Consider the following 17,500-nt stretch of genomic DNA (forward strand, 5'->3'; position numbering starts at 1 on the left):
AAGCCTGGCTAGCTCAGTCGGTAGAGCATGAGACTCTTAATCTCAGGGTCGTGGGTTCGAGCCCCACGTTAGGCGGATGTTTTTTCTTTTCCTGTACCATTGTATGTGGAACACTGTATACTTGCACCACCACAGCGCAAATGGCTGTCCTCACTTTAACAAAATGCACTGCCCTATCAGCAAAAACTCAGGAATGTATTGACCGGGAATTGAACCCGGCCTCCCACGTGGCCGGCTAGATTTCTACCACTGAACCACCAATGATCCACAGATGCTTAATTTTAGACTTACTCGTGTACTTTAGTGTACAAAACAAAGCAGGAGAGTCAGGATGCCTTGCCTTGCCATCACCACAACTCCTCGGTTACCAAGCATTGCTAACTCAGTCGGTAAAGCATGAGACTCTTAATCTCAGGGTCGTGGGTTCGAGCCCCACATTGGGCGGATGTTTTTTTTCTTTTCCTGTTCCATTGTATGTGGAACACTGTCAACTTGCACCACCACAGCGCAAATGGCTGTCCTCACTTTCACAAAATGCACTGCCATATCAGCAAATATTCAGGACTGCATTTGCCAGAAATCGAACCCGGGCCTCCCGCGTGGCAGGCGAGAATTCTACCACTGAACCACCAATGCTCCACAGATACTTAATGTTACACTTACTCGTGTACTTTAGTGTATGAAATAAAGCAGGAGTGTCAGGATGCCTTGCCTTGCCATCACCTCCATACATTATCAACCAAGCCTGGCTAGCTCAGTCGGTAGAGCATGAGACTCTTAATCTCAGGGTCGTGGGTTCGAGCCCCACGTTGGGCGGATGTTTTTTCTTTTCCTGTACCATTGTATGTGGAACACTGTCAACTTGCACCACCAGAGCGCAAATGGCTGTCCTCACTTTCACAAAATACACTGCCATATCAGCAAAAACTCAGGACTGCATTGGCCGGGAATCGATTCCTGGCCTCACGAGTGGCAGGCGAGAATTCTACCACTGAACCACCAATGCTCCACAGATGCCTAATTTTACACTTACTCATGTACTTTAGTGTATTAAACAAAGCAGGAGTGTCAGGATGCCTTGCCATCTCCTCCAAGCCTACGTAACCAAGCCCGACTAGCACAGTCGCTAGAGCATAAGACTATTAATCTTAGGGTCATGTATTTGAGCTCCATGTTGGGCAGTTGTTTTTTTCTCTTCCTTTACCATTGTATGTGGAACAGTGTATACTTGCATCACCACAGCGCAAATGGCTGTCCTCACTTTCACAAAATGCACTGCCCTATCAGCAAAAACTCAGGAATGTATTGACCGGGAATTGAACCCTGCCTCCCACGTGGCCGGCTAGATTTCTACCACTGAACCACCAATGATCCACAGATGCTTAATTTTAGACTTACTCATGTACTTTAGTGTACAAAACAAAGCAGGAGACTCAGGATGCCTTGCCTTGCCATCACCACAACTCCTCGGTTACCAAGCATTGCTAAATCAGTCGGTAAAGCATGAGACTCTTAATCTCAGCGTCGTAGGTTCGAGCCCCACGTTGGGCGGATGTTTTTTTTATTTTCCTGTACCATTGTATGTGGAACACTGTCAACTTGCTCCACCACAGCGCAAATGGCTGTCCTCACTTTCACAAAATGCACTGCCATATCAGCAAAAACTCAGGACTGCATTGGCCGGGAATCGAACCCGGGCCTCCCGCGTAGCAGGCGAGAATTCTACCACTGAACCACCAATGCTCCACAGGTACTTAATTTTACACTTACTCGTGTACTTTAGTGTATAAAACAAAGCAGGAGTGTCAGGATGCCTTGCCATCACCTCCAAGCCTACGTAACCAAGCCCGACTAGCACAGTCGCTAGAGCATGAGACTCTTAATTTCAGGGTCGTGGGTTCAAGCCCCACGTTGGGTGGATGTTTTTTCTTTTCCTGTACCATTGTATGTGGAACACTGTATACTTGCACCACCACAGCGCAAATGGCTGTCCTCACTTTCTCAAAATGCACTGCCCTATTAGCAAAAACTCAGGAATGTATTGACCGGGAATTGAACCCGGCCTCCCACGTGGCCGGCTAGATTTCTACCAGTGAACCACCACTGATCCACAGATGCTTAATTTTAGACTTACTCATGTACTTTAGTGTACAAAACAAAGCAGGAGAGTCAGGATGCCTTGCCTTGCCATCACCACAACTCCTCGGTTACCAAGCATTGCTAACTCAGTCGGTAAAGCATGAGACTCTTAATCTCAGGGTCGTGGGTTCGAGCCCTACATTGGGTGGATGTTTTTTTTCTTTTCCTGTACCATTGTATGTGGAACACTGTCAACTTGCCCCACCACAGCGCAAATGGCTGTCCTCACTTTCACAAAATGCACTGCCATATCAGCAAAAACTCAGGACTGCATTGACCGGGAATCAAACCCAGGCCTCCCGCGCAGCAGGCGAGAATTCTACCACTGAACCACCAATGCTCCACAGATACTTAATTTTACACTTACTCGTGTACTTTAGTGTATGAAATAAAGCAGGAGTGTCAGGATGCCTTGCCTTGCCATCACCTCCATACATTCTCAACCAAGCCTGGCTAGCTCAGTCGGTAGAGCATGAGACTCTTAATCTCAGGGTCGTGGGTTTGAGCCCCACGTTGGGCGGATGTTTTTTCTTTTCCTGTACCATTGTATGTGGAACACTGTATACTTGCACCACCACAGCGCAAATGGCTGTCCTCACTTTCACAAAATGCACTGCCCTATCAGCAAAAACTCAGGAATGTATTGACCGGGAATTGAACCCGGCCTCCCACGTGGCCGGCTAGATTTCTACCACTGAACCACCAATGATCCACAGATGCTTAATTTTAGACTTACTCATGTACTTTAGTGTACAAAACAAAGCAGGAGAGTCAGGATGCCTTGCCTTGCCATCACCACAACTCCTCGGTTACCAAGCATTGCTAACTCAGTCGGTAAAGCATGAGACTCTTAATCTCAGGGTCGTGGGTTCGAGCCCCACATTGGTCGGATGTTTTTTTTCTTTTCCTGTACCATTGTATGTGAAACAATGTCAACTTGCACCACCACAGCGCAAATGGCTGTCCTCACTTTCACAAAATGCACTGCCATATCAGCAAAAATTCAGGACTGCATTGGCCGGAAATCAAACCCGGGCCTCCCGCGTGGCAGGCGAGAATTCTACCACTGAACCACCAATGCTCCACAGATACTTAACTTTACACTTACTCGTGTACTTTAGTGTATGAAATAAAGCAGGAGTGTCAGGATGCCTTGCCTTGCCATCACCTCCATACATTCTCAACCAAGCCTGGCTAGCTCAGTCGGTAGAGCATGAGAATCTTAATCTCAGGGTCGTGGGTACGAGCCCCACGTTGGGCGGATGTTTTTTCTTTTCCTGTACCATTGTATGTGGAACACTGTCAACTTGCACCACCACAGCGCAAATGGCTGTCCTCACTTTCACAAAATACACTGCCATATCAGCAAAAACTCAGGACTGCATTGGCCGGGAATCGATTCCGGGCCTCACGAGTGGCAGGCGAGAATTCTACCACTGAAACACCAATGCTCCACAGGTACTTAATTTTACACTTACTCGTGTACTTTAGTGTATGAAACAAAGCAGGAGTGTCAGGATGCCTTGCCTTGCCTTGCCATCACCTCCATACATTCGCAACCAAGCCTGGCTAGCTCAGTCGGTAGAGCATGAGACTCTTAATCTCAGGGTCGTGGGTTCGATCCCCAAGTTGGGCGGATGTTTTTTCTTTTCCTGTACCATTGTATGTGGAACACTGTATACTTGCACCACCACAGCGCAAATGGCTGTCCTCACAAAATACACTGCCATATCAGCAAAAACTCAGGACTGCATTGGCCGGGAATCGATTCCGGGCCTCACGAGTGGCAGGCGAGAATTCTACCACTGAACCACCAATGCTCCACAGATGCCTAATTTTACACTTACTCATGTACTTTAGTGTATTAAACAAAGCAGGAGTGTCAGGATGCCTTGCCTTGCCATCACCTCCAAGCCTACGTAACCAAGCCCGACTAGCACAGTCGCTAGAGCATAAGACTATTAATCTTAGGGTCATGTATTTGAGCTCCATGTTGGGCAGTTGTTTTTTTCTCTTCCTTTACCATTGTATGTGGAACAGTGTATACTTGCATCACCACAGCGCAAATGGCTGTCCTCACTTTCACAAAATGCACTGCCATATCAGCAAAAACTCAGGACTGCATTGGCCGGGAATCGAACCCGGGCCTCCCGCGAGGCAGGCGAGAATTCTACCACTGAACCACCAATGCTCCACAGGTACTTAATTTTACACTTACTCATGTACTTTAGTGTATAAAACAAAGCAGGAGTGTCAGGATGCCTTGCCTTGCCATCACCTCCAAGCCTACGTAACCAAGCCCGACTAGCACAGTCGCTAGAGCATAAGACTATTAATCTTAGGGTCATGTATTTGAGCTCCATGTTGGGCAGTTGTTTTTTTCTCTTCCTTTACCATTGTATGTGGAACAGTGTATACTTGCATCACCACAGCGCAAATGGCTGTCCTCACTTTCACAAAATGCACTGCCCTATCAGCAAAAACTCAGGAATGTATTGACCGGGAATTGAACCCGGCCTCCCACGTGGCCGGCTAGATTTCTACAACTGAACCACCAATGATCCACAGATGCTTAATTTTAGACTTACTCATGTACTTTAGTGTACAAAACAAAGATGGAGAGTCAGGATGCCTTGCCTTGCCATCACCACAACTCCTCGGTTACCAAGCATTGCTAACTCAGTCGATAAAGCATGAGACTCTTAATCTCAGGGTCGTGGGTTCGAGCCCCACATTGGTCGGATGTTTTTTTTCTTTTCCTGTACCATTGTTTGTGGAACACTGTCAACTTGCACCACCACAGCGCAAATGGCTGTCCTCACTTTCACAAAATGCACTGCCATATCAGCAAAAACTCAGGACTGCATTGGCCGGGAATCAAACCCGGGCCTCCCGCGTGGCAGGTGAGAATTCTATCACTGAACCACCAATGCTCCACAGGTACTTAATTTTACACTTACTCGTGTACTTTAGTGTATGAAACAAAGCAGGAGTGTCAGGATGCCTTGCCTTGCCATCACCTCCATACATTCTCAACCAAGCCTGGCTAGCTCAGTCGGTAGAGCATGAGACTCTTAATCTCAGGGTCGTGGGTTCGAGCCCCACGTTGGGCGGATGTTTTTTCTTTTCCTGTACCATTGTATGTGGAACACTGTCAACTTGCACCACCACAGCGCAAATGGCTGTCCTCACTTTCACAAAATACACTGCCATATCAGCAAAAACTCAGGACTGCATTGGCCGGGAATCGATTCCGGGCCTCACGAGTGGCAGGCGAGAATTCTACCACTGAACGACCAATGCTCCACAGATGCCTAATTTTACACTTACTCATGTACTTTAGTGTATTAAACAAAGCAGGAGTGTCAGGATGCCTTGCCATCACCTCCAAGCCTACGTAACAAAGCCCGACTAGCACAGTCGCTAGAGCATAAGACTATTAATCTTAGGGTAATGTATTTGAGCTCCATGTTGGGCAGTTGTTTTTTTCTCTTCCTTTACCATTGTATGTGGAACAGTGTATACTTGCATCACCACAGCGCAAATGGCTGTCCTCACTTTCACAAAATGCACTGCCATATCAGCAAAAACTCAGGACTGCATTGGCCGGGAATCGAACCCGGGCCTCCCGCGTGGCAGGCGAGAATTCTACCACTGAACCACCAATGCTCCACAGGTACTTAATTTTACACTTACTCATGTACTTTAGTGTATAAAACAAAGCAGGAGTGTCAGGATGCCTTGCCTTGCCATCACCTCCAAGCCTACGTAACCAAGCCCGACTAGCACAGTCGCTAGAGCATAAGACTATTAATCTTAGGGTCATGTATTTGAGCTCCATGTTGGGCAGTTGTTTTTTTCTCTTCCTGTACCATTATATGTGGAACAGTGTTTACTTGCATCACCACAGCGCAAATGGCTGTCCTCACTTTCACAAAATGCACTGCCCTATCAGCAAAAACTCAGGAATGTATTGACCGGGAATTGAACCCGGCCTCCCACGTGGCCGGCTAGATTTCTACCACTGAACCACCAATGATCCACAGATGTTTAATTTTAGACTTACTCATGTACTTTAGTGTACAAAACAAAGCAGGAGAGTCAGGATGCCTTGCCTTGCCATCACCACAACTCCTCGGTTACCAAGCATTGCTAACTCAGTCGGTAAAGCATGAGACTCTTAATCTCAGGGTCGTGGGTTCGAGCCCTACATTGGGCGGATGTTTTTTTTCTTTTCCTGTACCATTGTATGTGGAACACTGTCAACTTGCACCACCACAGCGCAAATGGCTGTCCTCACTTTCACAAAATGCACTGCCATATCAGCAAAAACTTAGGACTGCATTGGCCGGGAATCGAACCCAGGCCTCCCGCGTGGCAGGCGAGAATTCTACCACTGAACCACCAATGCTCCACAGATACTTAATTTTACACTTACTCGTGTACTTTAGTGTATGAAATAAAGCAGGAGTGTCAGGATGCCTTGCCTTGCCATCACCTCCATACATTCTCAACCAAGCCTGGCTAGCTCAGTCGGTAGAGCATGAGACTCTTAATCTCAGGGTCGTGGGTTCGAGCCCCACGTTGGGCGGATGTTTTTTCTTTTCCTGTACCATTGTATGTGGAACACTGTATACTTGCACCACCACAGCGCAAATGGCTGTCCTCACTTTCACAAAATGCACTGCCCTATCAGCAAAAACTCAGGAATGTATTGACCGGGAATTGAACCCGGCCTCCCACGTGGCCTGCTAGATTTCTACCACTGAACCACCAATGATCCACAGATGCTTAATTTTAGACTTACTCATGTACTTTAGTGTACAAAACAAAGCAGGAGAGTCAGGATGCCTTGCCTTGCCATCACCACAACTCCTCGGTTACCAAGCATTGCTAACTCAGTCGGTAAAGCATGAGACTCTTAATCTCAGGGTCGTGGGTTCGAGCCCCACATTGGTCGGATGTTTTTTTTCTTTTCCTGTACCATTGTATGTGGAACACTGTCAACTTGCACCACCACAGCGCAAATGGCTGTCCTCACTTTCACAAAATGCACTGCCATATCAGCAAAAATTCAGGACTGCATTGGCCGGAAATCGAACCCGGGCCTCCCGCGTGGCAGGCGTGAATTCTACCACTGAACCACCAATGCTCCACAGATACTTAACTTTACACTTACTTGTGTACTTTAGTGTATGAAATAAAGCAGGAGTGTCAGGATGTCTTGCCTTGCCATCACCTCCATACATTCTCAACCAAGCCTGGCTAGCTCAGTCGGTAGAGCATGAGACTCTTAATCTCAGGGTCGTGGGTACGAGCCCCACATTGGGCGGATGTTTTTTCTTTTCCTGTACCATTGTATGTGGAACACTGTCAACTTGCACCACCACAGCGCAAATGGCTGTCCTCACTTTCACAAAATACACTGCCATATCAGCAAAAACTCAGGACTGCATTGGCCGGGAATCGATTCCGGGCCTCACGAGTGGCAGGCGAGAATTCTACCACTGAACCACCAATGCTCCACAGATGCCTAATTTTACACTTACTCATGTACTTTAGTGTATAAAACAAAGCAGGAGTGTCAGGATGCCTTGCCTTGCCATCACCTCCAAGCCTACGTAACCAAGCCCGACTAGCACAGTCGCTAGAGCATAAGACTATTAATCTTAGGGTCATGTATTTGAGCTCCATGTTGGGCAGTTGTTTTTTTCTCTTCCTTTACCACTGTATGTGGAACAGTGTATACTTGCATCACCACAGTGCAAATGGCTGTCCTCACTTTCACAAAATGCACTGCCCTATCAGCAAAAACTCAGGAATGTATTGACCGGGAATTGAACCCGGCCTCCCACGTGGCCGGCTAGATTTCTACCACTGAACCACCAATGATCCACAGATGCTTAATTTTAGACTTACTCATGTACTTTAGTGTACAAAACAAAGCAGGAGAGTCAGGATGCCTTGCCTTGCCATCACCACAACTCCTCGGTTACCAAGCATTGCTTACTCAGTCGGTAAAGCATGAGACTCTTAATCTCAGGGTCGTGGGTTCGAGCCCCACATTGGGCGGATGTTTTTTTTCTTTTCCTGTACCATTGTATGTGGAACACTGTCAACTTGCACCACCACAGCGCAAATGGCTGTCCTCACTTTCACAAAATGCACTGCCATATCAGCAAAAACTCAGGACTGCATTGGCCGGGAATCGAACCCGGGCCTCCCGCGTGGTAGGCGAGAATTCTACCACTGAACCACCAATGCTCCACAGGTACTTAATTTTACACTTACTCGTGTGCTTTAGTGTATGAAACAAAGCAGGAGTGTCAGGATGCCTTGCCTTGCCTTGCCATCACCTCCATACATTCGCAACCAGCCTGGCTAGCTCATTCGGTAGAGCATGAGACTCTTAATCTCAGGGTCGTGGGTTCGACCCCAACGTTGGGCGGATGTTTTTTCTTTTCCTGTACCATTGTATGTGGAACACTGTATACTTGCACCACCACAGCGCAAATGGCTGTCCTCACAAAATACACTGCCATATCAGCAAAAACTCAGGACTGCATTGGCCGGGAATCGATTCCGGGCCTCACGAGTGGCAGGCGAGAATTCTACCACTGAACCACCAATGCTCCACAGATGCCTAATTTTACACTTACTCATGTACTTTAGTGTATAAAACAAAGCAGGAGTGTCAGGATGCCTTGCCTTGCCATCACCTCCAAGCCTACGTAACCAAGCCCGACTAGCACAGTCGCTAGAGCATAAGACTATTAATCTTAGGGTAATGTATTTGAGCTCCATGTTGGGCAGTTGTTTTTTTCTCTTCCTTTACCATTGTATGTGGAACAGTGTATACTTGCATCACCACAGCGCAAATGGCTGTCCTCACTTTCACAAAATGCACTGCCATATCAGCAAAAACTCAGGACTGCATTGGCCGGGAATCGAACCCGGGCCTCCCGCGTGGCAGGCGAGAATTCTACCACTGAACCACCAATGCTCCACAGGTACTTAATTTTACACTTACTCATGTACTTTAGTGTATAAAACAAAGCAGGAGTGTCAGGATGCCTTGCCTTGCCATCACCTCCAAGCCTACGTAACCAAGCCCGACTAGCACAGTCGCTAGAGCATAAGACTATTAATCTTAGGGTCATGTATTTGAGCTCCATGTTGGGCAGTTGTTTTTTTCTCTTCCTGTACCATTGTATGTGGAACAGTGTATACTTGCATCACCACAGCGCAAATGGCTGTCCTCACTTTCACAAAATGCACTGCCCTATCAGCAAAAACTCAGGAATGTATTGACCGGGAATTGAACCCGGCCTCCCACGTGGCCGGCTAGATTTCTACCACTGAACCACCAATGATCCACAGATGTTTAATTTTAGACTTACTCATGTACTTTAGTGTACAAAACAAAGCAGGAGAGTCAGGATGCCTTGCCTTGCCATCACCACAACTCCTCGGTTACCAAGCATTGCTAACTCAGTCGGTAAAACATGAGACTCTTAATCTCAGGGTCGTGGGTTCGAGCCCTACATTGGGCAGATGTTTTTTTTCTTTTCCTGTACCATTGTATGTGGAACACTGTCAACTTGCACCACCACAGCGCAAATGGCTGTCCTCACTTTCACAAAATGCACTGCCATATCAGCAAAAACTTAGGACTGCATTGGCCGGGAATCGAACCCAGGCCTCCCGCGTGGCAGGCGAGAATTCTACCACTGAACCACCAATGCTCCACAGGTACTTAATTTTACACTTACTCGTGTACTTTAGTGTATGAAACAAAGCAGGAGTGTCAGGATGCCTTGCCTTGCCTTGCCATCACCTCCATACATTCGCAACCAAGCCTGGCTAGCTCAGTCAGTAGAGCATGAGACTCTTAATCTCAGGGTCGTGGGTTCGAGCCCCACGTTGGGTGGATGTTTTTTCTTTTCCTGTACCATTGTATGTGGAACACTGTATACATGCACCACCACAGCGCAAATGGCTGTCCTCACTTTCACAAAATACACTGCCATATCAGCAAAAACTCAGGACTGCATTGGCCGGGAATCGATTCCGGGCCTCACGCGTGGCAGGCGAGAATTCTACCACTGAACCACCAATGCTCCACAGATGCCTAATTTTACACTTACTCATGTACTTTAGTGTATAAAACAAAGCAGGAGTGTCAGGATGCCTTGCCTTGCCATCACCTCCAAGCCTACGTAACCAAGCCCGACTAGCACAGTCACTAGAGCATAAGACTATTAATCTTAGGGTCATGTATTTGAGCTCCATGTTGGGCAGTTGTTTTTTTCTCTTCCTTTACCATTGTATGTGGAACAGTGTATACTTGCATCACCACAGCGCAAATGGCTGTCCTCACTTTCACAAAATGCACTGCCCTATCAGCAAAAACTCAGGAATGTATTGACCGGGAATTGAACCCGGCCTCCCACGTGGCCGGCTAGATTTCTACAACTGAACCACCAATGATCCACAGATGCTTAATTTTAGACTTACTCATGTACTTTAGTGTACAAAACAAAGCAGGAGAGTCAGGATGCCTTAACTTGCCATCACCACAACTCCTCGGTTACCAAGCATTGCTAACTCAGTCGATAAAGCATGAGACTCTTAATCTCAGGGTCGTGGGTTCGAGCCCCACATTGGGGGGATGTTTTTTTTCTTTTCCTGTACCATTGTTTGTGGAACACTGTCAACTTGCACCACCACAGCGCAAATGGCTGTCCTCACTTTCACAAAATGCACTGCCATATCAGCAAAACTCAGGACCGCATTGGCCGGGAATCGAACCCGGGCCTCCCGCGTGGCAGGCGAGAATTCTACCACTGAACCACCAATGCTCCACAGGTACTTAATTTTACACTTACTCGTGTACTTTAGTGTATGAAACAAAGCAGGAGTGTCAGGATGCCTTGCCTTGCCATCACCTCCATATATTCTCAACCAAGCCTGGCTAGCTCAGTCGGTAGAGCATGAGACTCTTAATCTCAGGGTCGTGGGTTCGAGCCCCACGTTGGGCGGATGTTTTTTCTTTTCCTGTACCATTGTATGTGGAACACTGTCAACTTGCACCACCACAGCGCAAATGGCTGTCCTCACTTTCACAAAATACACTGCCATATCAGCAAAAACTCAGGACTGCATTGGCCGGGAATCGATTCCGGGCCTCACGAGTGGCAGGCGAGAATTCTACCACTGAACCACCAATGCTCCACAGATGCCTAATTTTACACTTACTCATGTACTTTAGTGTATTAAACAAAGCAGGAGTGTCAGGATGCCTTGCCTTGCCATCACCTCCAAGCCTACGTAACAAAGCCCGACTAGCACAGTCGCTAGAGCATAAGACTATTAATCTTAGGGTAATGTATTTGAGCTCCATGTTGGGCAGTTGTTTTTTTCTCTTCCTTTACCATTGTATGTGGAACAGTGTATACTTGCATCACCACAGCGCAAATGGCTGTCCTCGCTTTCACAAAATGCACTGCCATATCAGCAAAAACTCAGGACTGCATTGGCCGGGAATCGAACCCGGGCCTCCCGCGTGGCAGGCGAGAATTCTACCACTGAACCACCAATGCTCCACAGGTACTTAATTTTACACTTACTCATGTACTTTAGTGTATAAAACAAAGCAGGAGTGTCAGGATGCCTTGCCTTGCCATCACCTCCAAGCCTACGTAACCAAGCCCGACTAGCACAGTCGCTAGAGCATAAGACTATTAATCTTAGGGTCATGTATTTGAGCTCCATGTTGGGCAGTTGTTTTTTTCTCTTCCTGTACCATTATATGTGGAACAGTGTTTACTTGCATCACCACAGCGCAAATGGCTGTCCTCACTTTCACAAAATGCACTGCCCTATCAGCAAAAACTCAGGAATGTATTGACCGGGAATTGAACCCGGCCTCCCACGTGGCCGGCTAGATTTCTACCACTGAACCACCAATGATCCACAGATGTTTAATTTTAGACTTACTCATGTACTTTAGTGTACAAAACAAAGCAGGAGAGTCAGGATGCCTTGCCTTGCCATCACCACAACCAGTGGCGTAACTACTGCCCCCGCAGCCCTCGCGGTGGCTTGGGGGCGAGGGGCTGCGGGGGCGCCGCCACTGATTTAGAGCAGATTGACATGCGGACGAACGTCCGCATGTCAATCTGTTGTCACTAGCCCCCCGCTGTGAAGTAGGGACACGGAGGGCACAGCGTGCGCCTCTCCTGTGTCCCTCTGAGTCTCCGGCGTGTCGGGGGCGTGTCCTATGAAAAGGGGGCGTGGCTTCGCGGAGGACCCGCGATCGCGGGCCACGCCCCCGTTTCGTCACTGAGGGGGCATGCCCAGCGCTCTGTGAGCTGCTGGCATGCCCTCTCTCCCACTGTCTGCGCTGAATAGACGCTGTGCGCATGCGCACAGCGTCTATTCAGTACTGCTCTGCTATGCAGAGCAGTGACTGTAGGAGCCTCCCAACTGCCCCCCCCCCATCGCGGGACACTGCGGGAGGTATGCATATATGGCACTGGGGGGGCACTGAGGGGGCATATATGGAACAGGGGGTGGGGCACTGAGGGGGCATATATGGCCTGAGGGGGCATATATGGCACTGGGGTGGCACTGAGGGGCATATATGGCACTGAGGGGGCATATATGGCACTTTGGGCACTGAGGGGGCATATATGGCACTGGGGGGCACAGAGGGGTCATATATGGCACTGAGGGGGCATATATGGCACTGCGGGGGGCACTGAGGGGGCATATATGGCACTGAGGGGGCATATATGGCACTGGGGAGGCACTGAGGGGGCATATATGGCACTGGTGGGGCACTGAGGGGGCATATATGGCACTGGGGAGGCACTGAGGGGGCATATATGGCACTGGTGGGGCACTGAGGGGGCATATATGGCACTGCGGGGGCACTGAGGGGGCATATATGGCACTGGGGGTACTGAGGGGGCATATATGGCACTGGGGGGCACTGAGGGGGCATATATGGCACTGGGGAGGCACTGAGGGGGCATATATGGCACTGGGGGGGCACTGAGGGGGCATATATGGCACTGTATGTGTACCTGGCACATGGGGGGCTATATTTGGCACTGGGGGCACGTGAACACCTGGCATTGTGGGGGAATATCTGGCACTGGGGGCATATGTGGCACTGGGGGGAGAGGCTATATTTGGCACTGGGGGCATGTGAGTACCTGGCACCGTGGGGGAATATCTGGCACTGAGGACATATGTGGCACTGGGAGCACAGCCCTAGCAACAAGCACTACCCCCTAGCAATGAGCATGACACCCAGTGCATGAAACCCCTGGCAACGAGCATGACACCGAGTGCATGAAACACCTGGCAACGAGCATGACACCCTGAGCATGAAAACCCCTGGCACCGTGCATGGAACCAAGAGCATGAAACCCCTGGCAACGAGCAGGTCATTTAAAAGTAATTAGAAGCCTTAATGTAGGACTTAATGTGTAATGGGCATTACGGTGTGTGGCATAATGTATCACGGACATTGCGGTGTGTGTCAGAATGTGTCACAGGCATTACGGTGTGTGGCAAACTATATCACGGGCATTGTGGTATGTGGTATAATGTCTCAGGGGCATTGCAGTGTGGCATAGGGTATAACGGGCATTGCGGTATGTGTCACAGGCATTACGGTGTATGGTATACTAGATCACGGGCATTGTGGTATGTGGTATAATGTCTCAGGGTCATTGCAGTGTGTGGCATAATGTATAATGGGCATTGCGGTGTGTGGCATAATGTGTCAGGCATTACGGTGTCTGTATACTATATCACGGGCATTGTGGTATGTGGTATAATGTCTCAGGGTCATTGCAGTGTGGCATAATGTATAACGGGCATTGCGGTGTGTGTCATAATGTATCACGGACATTGCGGTGTGTGGTATACTATATCATGGGCATTGTGGTATGTGGTATAATGTCTCAGGTTCATTGCAGTGTGTGTCATAATGTATCACGGACATTGCGGTGTGTGTCATAATGTATCACGGACATTGCGGTGTGTGGTATACTATATCATGGGCATTGTGGTATGTGCTATAATGTATCAGGGGCATTGCAGTGTGTAGCATAATGTATAACTGTCATTGCGATTCCTGTCATAATGTGTCACAGACATTACGGTGTGTGGCATAATGTGTCGGGGGCATTACAGTGTGTGCATATTGTGTCATGTGCATTATTGTGTGTGGCATAATGTCTGAGGGCCTTTGCAGTATGTGGCATAATGTATACTGGGCATTACTATAAGGAGGAAAAATGACAAATAATGGAAGGGGCATGAATCAGGATTATTTTTCTTTCCTGTGGTGGCTAACGTCTGGGCGTGCAGGTTGCAAAACTGGGGTATAAGGTAGTCTATTCCTGCAACACCACGCCTCTTTATGCGAAGCCGCGCCCATTTAAACAAAACCACGCCCCTTTTTGGCGCCGCGCGCCTTTGGCGCGCACATGTTTGTCCCTTTCCTAGTGCCAATTATGGGGGGGGGGGGGGGGCGCCGAAGAATTTTTTGGCTTGGGGGAGAAAAATTTCTAGTTACGCCACTGACCACAACTCCTCGGTTACCAAGCATTGCTAACTCAGTCGGTAAAGCATGAGACTCTTAATCTCAGGGTCGTGGGTTCGAGCCCTACATTGGGCGGATGTTTTTTTTCTTTTCCTGTACCATTGTATGTGGAACACTGTCAACTTGCACCACCACAGCGCAAATGGCTGTCCTCACTTTCACAAAATGCACTGCCATATCAGCAAAAACTTAGGACTGCATTGGCCGGGAATCGAACCCAGGCCTCCCGCGTGGCAGGCGAGAATTCTACCACTGAACCACCAATGCTCCACAGGTACTTAATTTTACACTTACTCGTGTACTTTAGTGTATGAAACAAAGCAGGAGTGTCAGGATGCCTTGCCTTGCCTTGCCATCACCTCCATACATTCGCAACCAAGCCTGGCTAGCTCAGTCGGTAGAGCATGAAACTCTTAATCTCAGGGTCGTGGGTTCGAGCCCCACGTTGGGTGGATGTTTTTTCTTTTCCTGTACCATTGTATGTGGAACACTGTATACATGCACCACCACAGCGCAAATGGCTGTCCTCACTTTCACAAAATACACTGCCATATCAGCAAAAACTCAGGACTGCATTGGCCGGGAATCGATTCCGGGCCTCACGAGTGGCAGGCGAGAATTCTACCACTGAACCACCAATGCTCCACAGATGCCTAATTTTACACTTACTCATGTACTTTAGTGTATTAAACAAAGCAGGAGTGTCAGGATGCCTTGCCTTGCCATCACCTCCAAGCCTACGTAACAAAGCCCGACTAGCACAGTCGCTAGAGCATAAGACTATTAATCTTAGGGTAATGTATTTGAGCTCCATGTTGGGCAGTTGTTTTTTTCTCTTCCTTTACCATTGTATGTGGAACAGTGTATACTTGCATCACCACAGCGCAAATGGCTGTCCTCACTTTCACAAAATGCACTGCCATATCAGCAAAAACTCAGGACTGCATTGGCCGGGAATCGAACCCTGGCCTCCCGCGTGGCAGGCGAGAATTCTACCACTGAACCACCAATGCTCCACAGGTACTTAATTTTACACTTACTCATGTACTTTAGTGTATAAAACAAAGCAGGAGTGTCAGGATGCCTTGCCTTGCCATCACCTCCAAGCCTACGTAACCAAGCCCGACTAGCACAGTCGCTAGAGCATAAGACTATTAATCTTAGGGTCATGTATTTGAGCTCCATGTTGGGCAGTTGTTTTTTTCTCTTCCTGTACCATTATATGTGGAACAGTGTTTACTTGCATCACCACAGCGCAAATGGCTGTCCTCACTTTCACAAAATGCACTGCCCTATCAGCAAAAACTCAGGAATGTATTGACCGGGAATTGAACCCGGCCTCCCACGTGGCCGGCTAGATTTCTACCACTGAACCACCAATGATCCACAGATGTTTAATTTTAGACTTACTCATGTACTTTAGTGTACAAAACAAAGCAGGAGAGTCAGGATGCCTTGCCTTGCCATCACCACAACTCCTCGGTTACCAAGCATTGCTAACTCAGTCGGTAAAGCATGAGACTCTTAATCTCAGGGTCGTGGGTTCGAGCCCTACATTGGGCGGATGTTTTTTTTCTTTTCCTGTACCATTGTATGTGGAACACTGTCAACTTGCACCACCACAGCGCAAATGGCTGTCCTCACTTTCACAAAATGCACTGCCATATCAGCAAAAACTTAGGACTGCATTGGCCGGGAATCGAACCCAGGCCTCCCGCGTGGCAGGCGAGAATTCTACCACTGAACCACCAATGCTCCACAGGTACTTAATTTTACACTTACTCGTGTACTTTAGTGTATGAAACAAAGCAGGAGTGTCAGGATGCCTTGCCTTGCCTTGCCATCACCTCCATACATTCGCAACCAAGCCTGGCTAGCTCAGTCGGTAGAGCATGAAACTCTTAATCTCAGGGTCGTGGGTTCGAGCCCCACGTTGGGTGGATGTTTTTTCTTTTCCTGTACCATTGTATGTGGAACACTGTATACATGCACCACCACAGCGCAAATGGCTGTCCTCACTTTCACAAAATACACTGCCATATCAGCAAAAACTCAGGACTGCATTGGCCGGGAATCGATTCCGGGCCTCACGAGTGGCAGGCGAGAATTCTACCACTGAACCACCAATGCTCCACAAATGCCTAATTTTACACTTACTCATGTACTTTAGTGTATTAAACAAAGCAGGAGTGTCAGGATGCCTTGCCTTGCCATCACCTCCAAGCCTACGTAACAAAGCCCGACTAGCACAGTCGCTAGAGCATAAGACTATTAATCTTAGGGTAATGTATTTGAGCTCCATGTTGGGCAGTTGTTTTTTTCTCTTCCTTTACCATTGTATGTGGAACAGTGTATACTTGCATCACCACAGCGCAAATGGCTGTCCTCACTTTCACAAAATGCACTGCCATATCAGCAAGAACTCAGGACTGCATTGGCCGGGAATCGAACCCTGGCCTCCCGCGTGGCAGGCGAGAATTCGACCACTGAACCACCAATGCTCCACAGGTACTTAATTTTACACTTACTCATGTACTTTAGTGTATAAAACAAAGCAGGAGTGTCAGGATGCCTTGCCTTGCCATCACCTCCAAGCCTACGTAACCAAGCCCGACTAGCACAGTCGCTAGAGCATAAGACTATTAATCTTAGGGTCATGTATTTGAGCTCCATGTTGGGCAGTTGTTTTTTTCTCTTCCTGTACCATTATATGTGGAACAGTGTTTACTTGCATCACCA

At 48.1% G+C, this 17,500-nt stretch overlaps 27 non-coding genes across 27 annotated transcripts; 11 read left to right on the plus strand and 16 right to left on the minus strand.

Annotated features, from left to right (window-relative positions):
* Positions 1-2: 2 nt before the first annotated feature.
* Positions 3-75, plus strand: TRNAK-CUU (transfer RNA lysine (anticodon CUU)). The gene has a single exon. It is a non-coding gene; the product is annotated as a tRNA-Lys (tRNA).
* A 668-nt stretch (positions 76-743) lies between these two features.
* TRNAK-CUU (transfer RNA lysine (anticodon CUU)) lies at positions 744-816 on the plus strand. The gene has a single exon. It is a non-coding gene; the product is annotated as a tRNA-Lys (tRNA).
* Positions 817-1,672: 856 nt separating this feature from the next.
* Positions 1,673-1,743, minus strand: TRNAS-GCU (transfer RNA serine (anticodon GCU)). The gene has a single exon. It is a non-coding gene; the product is annotated as a tRNA-Ser (tRNA).
* A 665-nt stretch (positions 1,744-2,408) lies between these two features.
* TRNAS-GCU (transfer RNA serine (anticodon GCU)) lies at positions 2,409-2,479 on the minus strand. The gene has a single exon. It is a non-coding gene; the product is annotated as a tRNA-Ser (tRNA).
* Positions 2,480-2,586: 107 nt separating this feature from the next.
* TRNAK-CUU (transfer RNA lysine (anticodon CUU)) lies at positions 2,587-2,659 on the plus strand. The gene has a single exon. It is a non-coding gene; the product is annotated as a tRNA-Lys (tRNA).
* Positions 2,660-3,149: 490 nt separating this feature from the next.
* Positions 3,150-3,220, minus strand: TRNAG-GCC (transfer RNA glycine (anticodon GCC)). Its single transcript has one exon. It is a non-coding gene; the product is annotated as a tRNA-Gly (tRNA).
* A 482-nt stretch (positions 3,221-3,702) lies between these two features.
* TRNAK-CUU (transfer RNA lysine (anticodon CUU)) lies at positions 3,703-3,775 on the plus strand. The gene has a single exon. It is a non-coding gene; the product is annotated as a tRNA-Lys (tRNA).
* Positions 3,776-4,259: 484 nt separating this feature from the next.
* On the minus strand, positions 4,260-4,330 carry TRNAG-GCC (transfer RNA glycine (anticodon GCC)). Its single transcript has one exon. It is a non-coding gene; the product is annotated as a tRNA-Gly (tRNA).
* Positions 4,331-5,179: 849 nt separating this feature from the next.
* On the plus strand, positions 5,180-5,252 carry TRNAK-CUU (transfer RNA lysine (anticodon CUU)). The gene has a single exon. It is a non-coding gene; the product is annotated as a tRNA-Lys (tRNA).
* A 485-nt stretch (positions 5,253-5,737) lies between these two features.
* On the minus strand, positions 5,738-5,808 carry TRNAG-GCC (transfer RNA glycine (anticodon GCC)). The gene has a single exon. It is a non-coding gene; the product is annotated as a tRNA-Gly (tRNA).
* Positions 5,809-6,479: 671 nt separating this feature from the next.
* Positions 6,480-6,550, minus strand: TRNAG-GCC (transfer RNA glycine (anticodon GCC)). The gene has a single exon. It is a non-coding gene; the product is annotated as a tRNA-Gly (tRNA).
* Positions 6,551-6,657: 107 nt separating this feature from the next.
* On the plus strand, positions 6,658-6,730 carry TRNAK-CUU (transfer RNA lysine (anticodon CUU)). The gene has a single exon. It is a non-coding gene; the product is annotated as a tRNA-Lys (tRNA).
* Positions 6,731-7,220: 490 nt separating this feature from the next.
* On the minus strand, positions 7,221-7,291 carry TRNAG-GCC (transfer RNA glycine (anticodon GCC)). Its single transcript has one exon. It is a non-coding gene; the product is annotated as a tRNA-Gly (tRNA).
* A 107-nt stretch (positions 7,292-7,398) lies between these two features.
* Positions 7,399-7,471, plus strand: TRNAK-CUU (transfer RNA lysine (anticodon CUU)). Its single transcript has one exon. It is a non-coding gene; the product is annotated as a tRNA-Lys (tRNA).
* An 861-nt stretch (positions 7,472-8,332) lies between these two features.
* Positions 8,333-8,403, minus strand: TRNAG-ACC (transfer RNA glycine (anticodon ACC)). The gene has a single exon. It is a non-coding gene; the product is annotated as a tRNA-Gly (tRNA).
* Positions 8,404-9,071: 668 nt separating this feature from the next.
* On the minus strand, positions 9,072-9,142 carry TRNAG-GCC (transfer RNA glycine (anticodon GCC)). The gene has a single exon. It is a non-coding gene; the product is annotated as a tRNA-Gly (tRNA).
* A 671-nt stretch (positions 9,143-9,813) lies between these two features.
* Positions 9,814-9,884, minus strand: TRNAG-GCC (transfer RNA glycine (anticodon GCC)). Its single transcript has one exon. It is a non-coding gene; the product is annotated as a tRNA-Gly (tRNA).
* A 112-nt stretch (positions 9,885-9,996) lies between these two features.
* On the plus strand, positions 9,997-10,069 carry TRNAK-CUU (transfer RNA lysine (anticodon CUU)). Its single transcript has one exon. It is a non-coding gene; the product is annotated as a tRNA-Lys (tRNA).
* Positions 10,070-10,929: 860 nt separating this feature from the next.
* TRNAG-GCC (transfer RNA glycine (anticodon GCC)) lies at positions 10,930-11,000 on the minus strand. The gene has a single exon. It is a non-coding gene; the product is annotated as a tRNA-Gly (tRNA).
* Positions 11,001-11,107: 107 nt separating this feature from the next.
* TRNAK-CUU (transfer RNA lysine (anticodon CUU)) lies at positions 11,108-11,180 on the plus strand. Its single transcript has one exon. It is a non-coding gene; the product is annotated as a tRNA-Lys (tRNA).
* Positions 11,181-11,670: 490 nt separating this feature from the next.
* On the minus strand, positions 11,671-11,741 carry TRNAG-GCC (transfer RNA glycine (anticodon GCC)). Its single transcript has one exon. It is a non-coding gene; the product is annotated as a tRNA-Gly (tRNA).
* A 3,216-nt stretch (positions 11,742-14,957) lies between these two features.
* Positions 14,958-15,028, minus strand: TRNAG-GCC (transfer RNA glycine (anticodon GCC)). Its single transcript has one exon. It is a non-coding gene; the product is annotated as a tRNA-Gly (tRNA).
* A 112-nt stretch (positions 15,029-15,140) lies between these two features.
* On the plus strand, positions 15,141-15,213 carry TRNAK-CUU (transfer RNA lysine (anticodon CUU)). The gene has a single exon. It is a non-coding gene; the product is annotated as a tRNA-Lys (tRNA).
* Positions 15,214-15,703: 490 nt separating this feature from the next.
* On the minus strand, positions 15,704-15,774 carry TRNAG-GCC (transfer RNA glycine (anticodon GCC)). The gene has a single exon. It is a non-coding gene; the product is annotated as a tRNA-Gly (tRNA).
* A 671-nt stretch (positions 15,775-16,445) lies between these two features.
* Positions 16,446-16,516, minus strand: TRNAG-GCC (transfer RNA glycine (anticodon GCC)). Its single transcript has one exon. It is a non-coding gene; the product is annotated as a tRNA-Gly (tRNA).
* Positions 16,517-16,628: 112 nt separating this feature from the next.
* Positions 16,629-16,701, plus strand: TRNAK-CUU (transfer RNA lysine (anticodon CUU)). Its single transcript has one exon. It is a non-coding gene; the product is annotated as a tRNA-Lys (tRNA).
* A 490-nt stretch (positions 16,702-17,191) lies between these two features.
* Positions 17,192-17,262, minus strand: TRNAG-GCC (transfer RNA glycine (anticodon GCC)). Its single transcript has one exon. It is a non-coding gene; the product is annotated as a tRNA-Gly (tRNA).
* Between the last annotated feature and the right edge of the window lie 238 nt (positions 17,263-17,500).

Source organism: Pseudophryne corroboree, chromosome 3 (assembly GCF_028390025.1).
Source record: "Pseudophryne corroboree isolate aPseCor3 chromosome 3, aPseCor3.hap2, whole genome shotgun sequence".
Classification (NCBI taxonomy): domain Eukaryota; kingdom Metazoa; phylum Chordata; class Amphibia; order Anura; family Myobatrachidae; genus Pseudophryne; species Pseudophryne corroboree.